A 12,221-nucleotide genomic window follows, 5' to 3' on the forward strand; every position below is an offset into this window, starting at 1 on the left:
CTGATAGAGAACTGAGTTATTAGTCACAGGTTCTGTCCTCTTCCTTCTAGCATTCTCAGTATGCTGTCATCATCCATTGTAATCAGTAGTAGAACACAACACAGATTTAGTGGTCATCTAGCAGATTTGTCAAGAAATATGCAAAAGGCTAACTTTGTTTTTGACCCAAGCCATATTTTCAAGTCCTGTTGTTGCCTAGCTACATTCAGCTGCTCCCTTGTCACCTCTCATGGTAAGGGAGCAGCTGAGTTTTTCTGCAATGCCAAAGGGGACTTGTATCTCCATCTGGGATTGAACAAACAACCTTTCACTTGCCATGCAAAAGTGTTGAACTCTACACCATTGCACTGTGCAAAGTGATGTTAGACTGACGTATTTCATAAATCATTTTTAAACATACAATTTTGGCCCACTGAAGGGGTTGTTTTGTAACGTCAGGTTACTTTTTTGTACTTTTTCGACCTCCGTGTACGGGCTATTTAGTGGTCGTTGTGGACGTCTTTTCAATGTCAAACTTAGACTCATTTTAGATGTTGTTTTTATAATGCTTTTACATGTATAGACTCTTTAGTCACATGTTTCCAGAGGATGGATGGAATGTTTTCTGTACAGAAACAGTTTTGTGTGAAGGAATGCATAGTGATCAGCGGACATCTCCAAAATGGCGCTGGGGTCTTGAACTAAAACAAAAGCAAGCAGCTGGTGGATTTTGAGCAGAAATGTCCCCAGCTTCTTACAGGTAAAGACAAGAACTGATGAGCAGATAGTCCAGTTCCTACATACACACTTGAAAAAACTTCTCGTATTTCCCATCACAACTTATCTTAGTCCTGCTACCGATCACAAACACACTCACTTCCTCTTACAAAGCTCTTCACAATAAGACAGGATACCAGCTTCACTAAATTAAAAAGGAATCATATATAATGCAAATGCTCTTTTAAACTTGTTAAAAACATTGTGCTCCTTTTAAAATTAATTTTTTCCAAATACTTTAACCATTATTATTTTACATTGTAACATGTAAAAGTAGCAGGAGTTCAGTGTTTTTAATAGTTCAAAAATTTGAATAAATGAAAGTTTTAACCTGGTTACAAAAAAATAAGTTGATTAATTTAAATAAATAAACCAGTTAAAGAAAAAATTGAAAATTAAAAACAACAATCTCCTGGTGGACCTGGTTTGGACGTCGTATAGATGTCCAGAATTGATCAAGGACTGATGGACTAGATATAGACACGATCAGCACATCTATCCGACGTCCAATGTTTAGTGGGCTAGTCTTAACCAAACCTAAAAAGACCTCTATAAAGGACACTGTATAACCTGTATATTGACTGGTACCTATGTAGCAGGTTCACCTCTAACTGGGAACTCAGTGCTTTTTACTACAAGGCACGTTCAGCCATCTAGTATGGAAATTTAAAGTTATCTGATCATTTCCAGATAACATTTACATTTACAATAATTGATTACACAGCAGTGGAGAGTAGACTTTATCAAAGTCTTTCTGAAAGCGCTGTAACTAAGTTTAAGAATATAATCCACCCACTGTTATCATCTTCAATGCCCTGTACCAACATAGACCAGAGCAGCTATCTGAATACTACTCCAACAGAGGTCGATTATCTTGTTAATAATTTTACCTCCTCACTACGTACGACTCTGGATACTGTAGCTCCTGTGAAAACTAAGGTCTCTAATCAGAAGTACCTGACTCTGTGGTATAATTCTCAAACACGTAGCCTAAAGCAGATGACTCGTAATCTGGAGAGGAAATGGCGTGTCACAAATTTAGAGGATCATCATTTAGCCTGGAGAAATAGTTTGTTGCTTTATAAGAAAGCCCTTCGCAAAGCCAGAACATCTTACTATTCGTCACTGATTGAAGAAAATAAGAACAACCCCAGGTTTCTCTTCAGCACTGTAGCCAGGCTGACAAACAGTCAGAGCTCTGTTGAGCCAACCATCCCTTTAACGTTAACTAGTAATGACTTCATGAACTTCTTCACAAATAAAATTTTTATCATTAGAGAAAAAATTACCAATAATCATCCCACAGATGTAACATTATCTACAGCTACTCTTAGTACCATTGATGTTAAGTTAGACTCTTTTTCTCCAATTGATCTTTCTGAGTTAACTTCAATAATTACTTCCTCAGCAGCTCTATCTATCTATCTATGAAGCCAGGTAACACACACCAATTAATTAAACTGCAGGAATGTCTTAAAGACATAAAGACCTGGACGGCCGCTAACTTTCTGCTTCTTAATTCAGATAAAACTGAGGTTATTGTACTCGGCCCTGAAAATCTTAGAAATATGGTATCTAACCAGTTTCTTACTCTGGATGGCATTACCTTGGCCTCCAGTAACACTGTGAGGAGCCTTGGAGTCATTTTTGACCAGGACATGTCCTTCAACGCACATATTAAACAAATATGTAAGACTGCTTTCTTCCATTTGCGCAACATCTCTAAAGTTAGAAATATCCTGTCTCTTAGTGACGCTGAAACTAGTTCATGCATTTATTACTTCCAGGCTGGACTACTGTGATTCATTATTATCAGGATGTCCTAAAAACTCGCTGAAAAGCCTTCAGTTAACCCAAAATGCTGCAGCAAGAGTCCTGACAGGGACTAGAAAGAGAGAGCAGATTTCTCCTGTTTTGGCTTCCCTTCATTGGCTTCCTGTTAAATCCAGAATTTAATTCAAAATCCTGCTTCTCACATACAAGGTCTTAAATAATCAGGCCCCATCTTATCTTAATGACCTTGTAGTACCGTATCACCCTATTAGAGCACTTCGCTCTCGCTCTGCAGGCCTACTTGTTGTTCCTAGAGTATTTAAAAGTAGAATGGGAGGCAGAGCCTTCAGTTTTCAGGCCCCTCTTCTGTGGAACCAGCTTCCAGCTTGGATTCGGGAGACAGACACTATCTCTACTTTCAAGATTAGGCTTAAAACTATATGCTTTTTGCTAAAGCATATAGTTAGGGCTGGACCAGGTGACCCTGAATCCTCCCTTAGTTATGCTGCAATAGACGTAGGCTGCCGGGAGATTCCCATGATGCATTGAGTTTTTCCTTTCCAGTCACCTTTCTCACTCACTATGTGTTAATAGACCTCTCTGCATTGAATCATATCTGTTATTAATCTCTGTCTCTCTTCCACAGCATGTCTTTTATCCTGTCTTCCTTCTCTGACCCCAACCGGTTGCAGCAGATGGCCCCGCCCCTCCCTGAGCCTGGTTCTGCCGGAGGTTTCTTCCTGTTAAAAGGCAGTTCTTCCTTCCCACTGTCGCCAAAGTGCTTGCTCATAGGGGGGCATATGATTGTTGGGTTTTGGGTTGTGGGGATGGAGCTGGACTCCATCAAGCTGGTGTCGGAGAGGCGGATGTTGTCCAAAATAAAGACAATGTTGGATAACACCTCCCACCCACTCCATGACATGCTGGTCAGTCACAGGAGCTCGTTCAGTGAGAGACTGAGAGTACCGAAAAGCACCACTGAACGACACAGGAAATCTTTCCTGCCTGTGGCCATCTCCCTGTACAACGCATCCACTTAACACACTGGTTACTGCTACAACTACACATGTTTCTTTTCCAGCTATTTATTAATGAGTGACTTATGTATATATATATATATATATATATATATATATATATATTGTACTATTCTTAGTTAGCGTATTGTCTGTCTTGTTAATGTTGGTTTATAATGGAGCACTGTAACAAAAAAATAATTTCCCCCAGGGATCAATAAAGTATTCTGATTCTGATTCTCTGTACCTATGAAGCGCCTTGAGGCGACTTTTGTTGTGATTTGGCGCTATATAAATAAAATTTAATTGAATTGAAACACTTTAAATGCTTTAGTTTAATTTCATTTTTGGATGGACTTTGGATCAGATTTATTGTATCTGTAGAGTGCAGAGTGAAAAGTATAAGGCCCTAGGAATGGCCAAGACTAAAGATTTTGTGTTTTGTTTTCCTGTATCTGTGTTTATTGACTCAGACACACACACACATGCACACACCCATTCATGCATACACACACAGAGAGAAGAGCTGTAATGTGCTCTAATTATCTAGTTTCTTCACCTACAGCTGCTTCTTAATTGCTCTCCCCTGGAGAGCATGGAGGCTATCGACCGTTGGACACAATAATGGAATTCATCTCAGTCTTACAAATATGTAAGGAAACGAAAGGTGGAAACATTGAGATTAAAACATCTCATCAAGGCCTCCTGAAGAAATTATCATGTCTACAGTAACAGTTTTTTGACACGTGTTCATGTATTTACACATCTGCTGAGATCAAAGAGCACTAAGAACAGAAGGCTATGAAATCAAATATCAAGTTAATTTTGACATCATATTGCTTCTATTGATATTTGCAAAATCCAAGTTTGCACAAATTGATTTTTTGTTAGTTTTTTAATGTAATATTCATTGTATCACCTTTGCCTCAAAAGAAATATTTTTTGCTGATGTTGTCTGACAGAAAAAATACTTCTGTGCATAGTTTGAAGTTCTCTCTATGACTACATGGGTTTCCTGTGGGTGCTCTGGTTCCCACCCACAGTCCATACATCCATACATCTAAATGGTGATTTTTAAATTGACCGTAAATATGGATGCAAGCATGAACATCCTTCTCTCTGTGTTGGTCTTGTGATGAACTGGTGACTTGTCCAGGTGAAACACACACACCTCTTCCCCAATTTCAGCAGCTACAGGCTGCAATTTTCCTGTTTTTAAATTCAAATTTAAATGCATTCATATAATTTTACTTATATAGCACCAAGTCATAACAACAGAAGCCACTTCATATTGTAGGGTAAAGACCTACAATATGAAAAAACTTCTTTAAAACATTAAAGTTTTGAATGGACAGAATGGGGTGAGATCAGAAATATTTTTCTTTAGCCGGCTAAAAAAATGTGAAATATTTCAGAATGTGTGCCATCAACAAAATCTCAATGAATATGTCATATTGAAATCTGTTAAAGAAGGTAATTCTTTCCATTTTAAACAACCCATAAACAGTCTCATGCCAGTCATTTAGTGATGGAATTTTCACACTTAGCCATTTCTTAGTAATAGTCTTTCGGGCAGCCAGACTCAGAATACCATATAACAGCTTGGACATTTTGTCTACATTCGCTGAATATAAATATCCAGATAAAAGTTCATCCCAATTAAAGGGGAGTTGCATACTAAAAATGATCTGTAACTCAGAGTGAATCGATACCCAAAAAGTGTTGATCAATGGGCAAGACCAAAACAAGTGGAAGTGTTTTATTCCTTGGGCCCCACAGTTTCTCCAGCAGCTAGAGTGATTAGAATAGTGTTTACTTTGTGCAGGTGTAATAAAAAACCTACAGAGACTCTTCCAACCAAAACATCTCCATATATTAGAACTAGAAATTTTCCACTGAAAGGCACATTGCTGATACCAGATATCATTTGAAATTGCTATATTTGTTTCCGTTTCCCATTTTTGTTTAATGTAGATAGTGTTCAACTTCTTAACCTCTTGTAAACCCTTGTACAATCTAGAAATCTATATTATTCTTAATATCAATGATTAAATCCCTGATTTAAATCCCCCATTCTGCGTATTCTATTGATGCTCATAAATTAAATATTTTGACTAAATTGTGCCTAGCCTTTAAGATTAAGAAACAGACATGGCTATTTTTGTATAATGCAACTTATTAAACAACCCAATGTGTCAATTAAATGCTCAGAGAAGTGCTAAATGGGATCACAACCTGGTAGAGTTGTGGTTTTCACCAATCATCAAGCACCAGTTGGGTTTTTCCTGCTCTTTGACATCAGGGAGCTATAATGAACTCAGTTTGATTCTGTGCAACTCAATGAGGCAAACATATTTGTAGATGCAACACAAATAATGAGATTGGAGTTGTTCAGTAGTGTTTTCAGACAGTATTTCACAGTTTTGCCATAGAGCAGACTTTGGTTTTGTGTGAAACAAGTTGTTGTGGGTTGGATCTTAATGCTGCAAGAGTTTTTGTGCTTTTCAGCTTTGGCTCTGGGTTGAAAAGTGATTGTGGTCTGACATCCCGTCTTCCACTGGCAGAACATTTCAGTCATGAAAATATCTCCAGCTTTTGTTTATTTCCCAGATGGATTTTGCAAGAAATAAAAGAAGCAGTTTTCAAGTCAGGAGCATTCAACTCAGTTCACCCCTCAGGATTTGATATGCTTGCAAGATGAACAAAGAGGTTTAAGATGAGGAATATGTGAAGTCAAAATCAGAATTAGACTTGATAGTTTACTCTCCATCCAGGCTTCAAAGTATTTATGTATTTCCATTCATCTTTATTTGCAGCAGTAGCTCTGAGAAAAGAAGATAAAATGCTGATCTAACACGTGGCCTTTGGGAAAAGGCATCCCAAAAGCCCCTGTCAAGCGTTCACTGAAAGCTGCTGTTTCCACAGCCAGAGATCAAACAGCTGACGCAAACTCAATACAAACTATTTTAAGATCAAGGACTTTATATGAAGGCTTTGAGTTTTAACAGGGTAACTAAAATTGCTTAATATTTTAACAGAGCATGGCCAGTTTACACTGAGCAAAAATCTAACAGCTCACAGAACACATTTTAAATAAACACTTAAATTAAAATTGCATTCATCTTATAAACTAGTACTTTTATGAGACATAAAAGTGAAAGAAAATATCTGCATTACCACCAGTCAAAATAACAGTATGACTATCGAATTATCCCCAAGTTGACCTGCCTGCAGAAGCAGAATTGAATAAGTAATCTAAGACAGAGGTTTTAAAAGCTGAGGTCTCTTACTGCTGTACCAACAAATGAAATGATCTAGTCAGTTCTACAGAGCATTGAACATTCATGACTTTCAAAGGGGAGGTCAGAGTTCCTTTCATTGGTTTTGTGTTCAAGGGCATGTTATGTGAGATGGAAACTGAATCCACCATTGGGATTCCAAAATAAAAGACCACAGTAAGAACCACCAGGAAATGCTACTTACTGTCCTTTAAATGCCAGTATGTCACTGTTAGCCAGTTTGGAGTGCAAACTTTAGGCTATCTCATTGAAATTATTGTTGAAGCTTTTGAGTCTGGTTCATTTGAGTTGCTTTATTTTAATCTTATGATGTGTACTGGATCATAATTTTTCTGTATACGCTGAATTTTACTGCTGGGTAAAACCCAAAAAAGGTTTGATTTCTTTTAAGGACAACAGTAGTTTTGTGTTTGGCACGATTCTCTAATGAAACTAAAGCACTTAAACCTTGCAGTGTTAACCTTGTAAACATAAAGTGTATCATATTTGATGCATATGGCTTGGGAAGTTTTTGAGACTTCTGCATAATCAGTGTGAAAAACCAAAATATATTGCACAAAACATATTTTTAAAAGAAAGAAAAGGAAATTTTTGATGTAGAATATATATATATAGATACAAATTAAAACTTAAATATGCAAATTACAATAGATTTTTTTTGGTTTTTCAGTTATCAGAAGGTTCAATAAAGACTCCAATTTCAGGCCTTATCGCTGTTGGTTTGTATTTCACGTTTACTGTGGTGGCACATTTCTTTTCTGATGTATTAATCACATATTTTAATCCTATCACATTAGTAATAGTAATATCACTTTCTCACTTTAGTATAGCAAGATCACTCTTGTCACCAGCTGTATGCATAGATGTAAAATGTTATCATAAATGGGCTCCAAGTTTTATCGCACCTTCACAGTGGACTCATTGTAGACTTGAAGATCTCCAGACATCCTGCTCAAGGAAGGTGACGGATGGTCGTAGCTTTCCTTAGAGTGGGAGGGGGTCAAGGATGAGCTGACTGAAGGTATAGGCATACGTGATGTGCTGTGTAATGTTCTTTGTTTGAGAGTGTTTGTGTGTGTATAAAGATGAGCAACCCCACTCAAATTTCAGATATGATCCTAGTGTTTGGCTGGGATGTTTCTCTCCACATTGCAATTTGTTTATCAAACCCACTTCAAATCAAACTCACATGGGTGTGTTGCAAGTTATTGTTAAAATTTCCATAACATTACCTGTACAAACCTTTTTTCTGTTCTTTCTTTCTAGTTTTCATCGTCTGTTTTGTTAATCTTTTTCTGTTTCTAGTCTAGTTTTATGTTGTATAACCCTCCGGAAAGTTCCCTAGAATTTGGCCTTCATCTGCCTCTCACCTGGGCTTATGTAACTACTCATCTAATCTAACTACCCTCCAAGCTATAAATTAAAGATTTGGGTTTTACATTGTCTTCTAATGTTGTGTATTTATTTCCTGTGAATTCACAACATAAATGACAAATCCTAAAAGTGTGATTTTTTTTTTCTTCATCTGTGAAGTCGCTGGGTTAACCTTTTTTCTGGATGTCGGGCAGTTCTCCAGACGCCTACAGACCTGGGCCACTGTTGGCTCATGCTGGGAAGGCAGGCCTCTTGAGCTCTTGCCCTTTGGCTGTGGATGCTCTGTCTGGGGCTCTTTTCTTTCTTCTGCTGGAGTGGGAACGTGGTTGTCATTGGAACATTTGGGTCTTCAGTACTCTTGAGGGGCTCTTGGAGGATAGCTCAAGTCTCTTGGAGTGTTCTCTGCCTAGTTCATTTGGTTTTTGTCATTCTCTTGTAGCTCAGGAGGTAGAGCAAGTCATTTATTAATCAATCATTCATACTTAGCAACCTCAAGTTGCCAAGTATGAAAAAGTGTAAATAGACGAATGAGACATGTTGTATAAAGTGCTTTGAGTGCTCTGGGAGAATAGAAAAGCGCTACATAAGAATCAGTCCATTTACCTCTGGCATTGTGAACAATAAAAGAAAATAAATAAAAGTAAATACATTGACTAGCAAGAAGAACCTTGAAAGAAAATGTTTTGGCACCACAGGGCAGTCACATCATGATTCTGCTTGCTAAAACTACTGGAAAGGAGAAATTAAAAAAAAAAAAAAATGTTCATGTGGACATAAATCGCCCAGCCAGTCCATGCAGTCATTTGGATAACACACAGCTGGTGTACTTCATTCTGCTGAGGAGCTCGTAGTTTTAAGGCAGTGAGTCAGAAAAACTCAGCAGTCACTCTTCGCCTGCATGATCTCTTTTGCTTGTGTATTTATTTGATTGGATTTATTTTAGCTGTCCTCATTCCTGTGGGAGCCGAGCAAAGTAGCAGGCATGACGATATTACACAAAGAGAAGGCTATATTTAAAATCCTACTCATAGCTTCCAACCCTGAGTATATTTAGAGCAGCTGCACAATCAGTGACCATTTACCAGCCTGTTTCTGCGCTTACACACATCAACTGCACCCAGCCAAAGGGTTATGCATTAATTAGGGTTAGCATTTATTTTGAGAATGAAATGTATGTGCATTTTAAGCATATAAACAAAGACAGTAACCACAGGTCTTAGTTTACTGGCTTCCAGCTCTTAGGTGTTACATATGAACATTTTCCTAATGTTTTTATGTTTGTCCAAACAGGCTGCAAATGATTTCTTCTTTCCAAAATGCAGCACATTTTGTTCACATACATTGCACAAATAACTTTTGTTAAACCAGCTATGATAAAAATACAAGTAAGCAAAAAGGCATAAGAGTTATGACATTACAGACAATTATTCTGTGAATCCAATCTCTGAATCCAACTATGCAGCAGCTGCTCAGCACCAAGATTAAAGTACATAGTGGAGAGCATACGCTTTAGCCAATCAGCTTCATCACAAGTAATATTAAGATCCACTTAGAAAGAAAAGGGAAAGAAAAAAGGAGCTCCACTCATCATCCAGAGGGCTCTCCACTGGATCGGTCTATCATTCATTCACCAACCTTCTCTAATGTTTTACGCTTCAGTGCTTTTCTTAATAGAATGCAAGGAAGATGAGTCTATTGCAATGATACTCAAGCCTGAGAAGTCAGTGTAATTAAAATGCTGATGTGCATGTGTACTTTGATAAAGCTATATAGGAAAAATCTTCACCCGATTGATTAGCTACTTTAGGGTGATAAGCAAAGAAAAAAAACATCAGTACATTCTCAGGTCTGCTTTTTTTTGTGTAAAGTCAGGATTATAGGCCTGGAGCTTAGGGCAGTGTTTGACAGTGCAAGCACTTGAAGAGCTGACCTGGTTTTAAATATGTATTTATTTTCAAAATAAGTATAAGGTGACAATTGGATCCCAGATCAATAAAATCTGATCAGATAAATTTTAATTTGTACCAACAAGCTAAAATATTTCCTTTCTTTTGGTTTTAAAGATGCATCAAATCTTTAAAAACCACATTTAAAACCTTCAAATACATTGGATTTAAAGTTTGAAACATTATATTACAATATAATTTTGGTACAGTATAGTTTCCAGTGTGCAATATTGCAATAATATTTTTAGTAGTGTAAGTCTTTGAGCACTGAATTCATAAACAGGAACAGTGTTTCTCTGATATTGAGTGAGGGGACACATGTAAGCCATAAATGTTCACTTCGTGATTCATGGCATGCTTCTTTCTGCAGGGCTTGTATTAGAGCCATCTTCGCTTTGTACTTGAATCTTTGCCTTTTTTTTAGTCTTTAGAGAATGAGGCTGGATGAGTGAATAGTCAGCATGTTCACGTTCCTCTTATGCAACCATAATTTAAATGTTCTGCCTTTCTTTTAAAATAAATTGTGAAATTGTTTGGTTGGTGTGGTTTTAAAGTCCAGTCTTTGCTATTTCAGTGTTTTACAGTCAAGTCAGGATGTTTTTCAGCGGCTCACCTTGACTCTGATGCATTCTGGGAAGCCGATTAAATTATCTGGCATCAGTTTAAGTTAAAGTGGCAAAACAAAGTCTGTGTATGTCAGTGTGAGTGTTTCACAGGCATCCAAGAACATCGAAAGAGAAGATGATAAAGAACGATGAGGGAAAAAGACAATCACCATAGTAACAAGGAGAAAAAATGCCCATTTTCCTCTGCTCTCCTCTCTAATCTTCCAGATAACACAATCGCCCCATGTCCTTCCTTAACAGTGTGTTTCATGTGTGTCCTGCCCTCACACCCCAAATGTCTTATGTGGGCATTTAGTAATTTATTGTTTACAAACCTGGGAAATGTTAGAATATTCTAAGACAATTAGCCCTTCGAGGCTAAGCACCATGATGAACAGTATGAACACTGCATCTTGAAGTCCAGATGGGCTGTTATTTCTGCACCTCATTTGTGATGTTATCAGGGCCTCATGCTCCATTTGCTTTGAAGATTGGATTCTTTGAGCCACTTCAGTAATTAGATACTTAAGTGGCTGTAGGGCATTTCTGGAAACTGATTCGAACACTTGCATTAGTTCTGATTGGTAGCTTGTTCTTTCTTTATCTGAAACCTCAGATTAATACCCTAATACTTGCAAAACATAATGTGTCCATTCGATGTGTGTAGCAGTTGCTGGTACTTTTGTTTTGCTCTGTTCTTGGTGGATGTTGACGTGACATTAATGTTTTTTAATAATGTCCGGAGACCATCCAGTTTATCACTTTTAGTCTGAGGAGACATTAAACTGCTGAGATGTATTGGGTTAGCCCATATGTTATGAATCTAACTGAGTGAGGACACTGCTGCAGATAGCTCTCATTAACTGTATATAAAAGATGGGCACAGGTTGGTAGCCTCAGTTTTAGCTTTTTGATTTAGTAAAATGTTGATGTTTTTTGTTTGTTCTTATCTAGAAATGATCATAACTAGTGTAACAATTACTGTTAGTACAATTATCTCCACACCATGCTACATTACAACAATGAGGAAGTTATTAAAGTCAGTCATGGTAGTTACCATGAAAGGTTAAATTAGCCCTGGACCAAAACTGTTTGTTTGTTTGTTTGTTTGTTTGTTTTTTTGTCCAAAGCTGTAAAATTCTTTATTTCTACTGTAAAAGTATGCATTTTAACAGAGAAGTGTATGGGGGCTGAATACTCCTGTAGTCAAGGAACTACAGTTTTTAACACTTTTTTCCCTCCTTTTTGAATCATAAAAAAATGGTAGTACAAATCCAGCTGTATTCATGTAGAATGTAGGACACAGACTCTGGGATAAATATTAGGGATTATGATGAGAACATTTTTAGAATTTTGTCTTTTAAACTGTTACATTTCCATATACTCAAATAGAGTCTGGCAGGATACGTACTTACTGACAGCCAGAATAGCTACACAAAACTCTCAATACAA

Source organism: Perissodus microlepis, chromosome 3 (genome assembly GCF_051167445.1).
Source record: "Perissodus microlepis isolate ML-2025 ecotype Zambia chromosome 3, ASM5116744v1, whole genome shotgun sequence".
NCBI lineage: Eukaryota > Metazoa > Chordata > Actinopteri > Cichliformes > Cichlidae > Perissodus > Perissodus microlepis.